This window comes from Pongo pygmaeus, chromosome Y, assembly GCF_028885625.2.
Source record: "Pongo pygmaeus isolate AG05252 chromosome Y, NHGRI_mPonPyg2-v2.0_pri, whole genome shotgun sequence".
Classification (NCBI taxonomy): Eukaryota; Metazoa; Chordata; class Mammalia; order Primates; family Hominidae; genus Pongo; species Pongo pygmaeus.
The window spans coordinates 28770211-28773838 of record NC_072397.2 but is presented as its reverse complement, the minus strand read 5'-3'; the positions used below and the strand labels follow the sequence as shown (position 1 = coordinate 28773838).

Sequence of the window (3628 nt, the reverse complement as noted above, 5' to 3'; positions counted from 1 at the left end):
CCACCATGCTAGGCTAATTTTTGTAGTTTTAGTGGAGATGGAGTTTCACTGTATTGATGAGGCTAGTCTCAAACTCCTGACCTCAGGGGATCTACCCACTTCAGCCTCTCAAAGTGCTCGGATTATATGCATTACCACCATGCCTGACTGAGACTCATTTTCTAAAAACTGAAAAATATATATTGTTTGGAAACTAATAAATACACTCTTCAACAACCTATGGTTAACTGAAGAATCTTCAAGGAATTAAATTATTTTCACAAATAAAAGAAAATTTAAAGCATACTAAACCTTCTGAAATGCAGATAAATCAATGTTGAGAAATATATATGTGTAAACATAGATAAAAGAGAAGAAATGTAAAATTTATAACATAAATGTACACAAAAGAAAGCAGAAAAAATGTAAACTAGAGGACAGTACTTTTGTAAAATATATGGCATAGTAAAGGAAGCTGCCATCGATTGCCCCCAACCCTAACCCCTCAAGAATACCCACAGAAAAACCAAAACCAAGTATACAGTGCCAAGATTATCACCATCAATAATGCAGAGCTCAAAACTGAGAATGAGGCTGCTTCTAGGGTGACAAAGAAGTGAAGAAACCAGGCAGAGGGTAAAAAAGTTGGCCTTTTATATTCATGACACTAGTCCTCTAATCTGCTGACAAACAAGTGTGAAAAAATAGAAAAAGAAAAACTCCTCTGACTCTTGGTTACTACACTGTATAAAATAAAGTTGAAGTGGATGGACAGCTTCCCCATCACTTTGGATTGCCTGGCAGCAAAAGTATTTGTGCCTTAGCCCAAGGAAGCCTTGTGAGTGCCTGAAAAGAGAAAAATAACCTGAGGACAATAAGGGATGAAGTAGCAAGGCAGGACTACCATCTCCAGCCTGCATAGCTCAGTCACAGGAGATGACAAAACTGAATGCCTCTACAGCATTACCATAAGGTATGAGGTATATTGCATAATTTCCTTGATCACAAATCTATAGAGAGCCTTCTCACACTCTTAGGATATCCCCTTCAAAATCTCTCAGACAGGAGACTGACAGTGTTTCAAAGTTTGTTAGAGCTGAGATAAACCTGGGTTTAAGGCACCATCTACTGCCAAACAGAGGCACTGACCTAGCCAAAATCAAGCAAACCATGTCCCTCCATACTTTTGTCTTAAAGAAAATTCAAAACAATTATATACAACAAAATGCAAAATAAGACAGAGAAAACAATAAACTAAGTGACTAGTCCTTCAATAAAAAGATATATATGTATAACCACAAGAAATAATACCAAACAGGAAATTATAACATCCCTAAATGGACAAAGAATTAACCATTGACCAATGCTAATTAATGAGAATGGCTATCAGTGGTTATTGGATCAAGAATTCAAAATATCAGTTTCCAGGAAACTCAGGTCTCTAAAACAACACAGAAAAGGAACTGATACAATTCTGAAAGAAACTTTTAAAAATAGACTGAAATTATCTAAAAATAAAAAGTCCCAGAACAGAGAAATATACTGGTTGAAGTGGAAAATTCAGAAGGTTTTCAACAGCAGAAGAGATCAAACAGAATAAAGTATCAGTGAGCTCTAAAATGAGCTATTAGGATCAGGTGTGCAGGCTCAGGCCTGTAATCACAGCATTTTTGGAGGCTGAGATTGATTGATCAGTTGAGGGTGGCAGTTCAAGACCAGTCAGGACACCATGGTGAAACCCTATCACTACTAAGAATACAAAAAATTCTCTGGGCATAGTGGTGCACACCTGTAATCCCACCTATTCAGGAGGCTAAGAGAGGAGAATCACTCGAACCTGGGAGGCAGAAGTTGCAGTGAGTCAGCGTTGTGCCATTGAACTCCAGCCTGGGCAACACAGAGAGAATTTGTATTAAAAAAAAAATGTAAAAGAAAAAGAAAAGAAAAGAAAATTAACATAGATTATTAAGAAATGAACAAAGAACAAAACAGAAAAACAATCAAAAAGAATGGAGAACATTTACCAGATATACAAAATTCCCTTGAATAAGCAAATCTAATATTTAGCAATATTCATGAAAGGGTTCAGCAAAAGGAAGGTATATACAGCATATTCAAATGAATAATGACAACTTTCAAAAATTTGAGAGATATAAATATATAGGTTCAGAAAGATCAGAGACTACAAAAAAGATTAATATCCCATAATACTACCCCACAACAAAGAAGAATCAAACACTCACTGTCAGTCACCACTGACGGCTCACTCACCTTGCTCTTCTGCCACTCTGCTATCCCACTCCTCTGCCCATCGCAATAGAAATGGAGATAGCCGTGCTGGTCATTGACAATGGCTCTGGCATGTGCAAAGCTGGCTTTGATGGAGACGATGATCCCCGAGCCAAGTTTCCCTCCATTGTGGGGCACCTCTGACACAAGGGCGTGATGGTGGACATGGGCCAGAAAGACGCCTATGTGGGCAATGAAGCCCACAGCAAGCACAGCATCCTGACCCTGGAGTACCCCATTGAAAATGGCATCATCACCAATTGGGACAACATGGAGAAGATCTGGCACCATTTCTACAATGAGCTCCATGGGGCCCCAGAGGAGCAGCCAGTGCTGCTGACCAAGAAACCCCTGAACCCCAAGGCCAACAGAGAGAAGATTACTCAGATTATGTTTGAGACCTTCAACACCCCAGCCATGTATGTGGCTATCAGGGATGTGCTGTCCCTCTGTGCCTTTGGGCACAGCACTGGCATTGCCATGGACTCTGGAGACAGGGTCACCCACACGGTGCCCATCTAGGAGGGCTACTCCCTTCCCCATGCCACCCTACTTCTGGAGCTGGCTGGTTGGGACTTGATTGAGTAACTCATGAAGATCCTCAGTGAGCGAGGCTACAGCTTCACCATCACAGCCTAGTGGGAAATCACGTGCGACATCAAGGAGAAGCTGTGCTAGGTCTCCCTGGACTTCAAGCAGGAGATGGCCACTGCTACATCCTCCTCTTCTCTGGAGAAGAGCTACGAACTGCTCGCTGGCCAGGTCATCACCATTGGCAATGAGCGGTTCTGGTGTACAGAGGTACTGTTACAGCCTTCCTTCCTGGGTATGGAATCTTGCGGCAACCACTAGACCACCTTCATCTCCATTATGAAGTGTGACGTGAACATCTGCAATGACCTGTACACCAACACGGTACTATCCGGTGGCACCAACATGTACCCAGGCATTGCCGACAGGATGCAGAAGGCGATCACTGCCCTGGATCCCAGCATCATGAAGATTAAGATCATTGCACCCCCAGAGTGCAAGTACTCAGTGTGGATTGGCGGCTCCATCCTGGCCTCACTGTCCACCTTCCAGCAGATGTGTATTAGCAATCAGGAGTATGACGAGTCAGGCCCCTCCATTGTCCACCACAAATGCTTCTAAATGAACTGAGCAGATGTGTAGCATTTACTTCATGGGTTAATAAAGAAGTATAAATTTGCCCTTGGCAAATGCATACACCTCATGCTAGCCTCATGAAACTGGAATAAGTGTTTGAAAAGAAATTGTCCTTGAAGCTTTTATCTGGTATCAGCACTGGATTGTAGAGCTTGTTGCCAGTTTTGACCTTGTATTCAAGTTAATTGTTCCT

General features: G+C 41.8%; 1 pseudogene; it reads left to right on the top strand.

The window, feature by feature from the left end:
• Nucleotides 1-2295: 2295 nt before the first annotated feature.
• Nucleotides 2296-3420, top strand: LOC129025897 (actin, cytoplasmic 2-like; annotated as a pseudogene).
• The last annotated feature ends 208 nt before the right edge of the window (nt 3421-3628 follow it).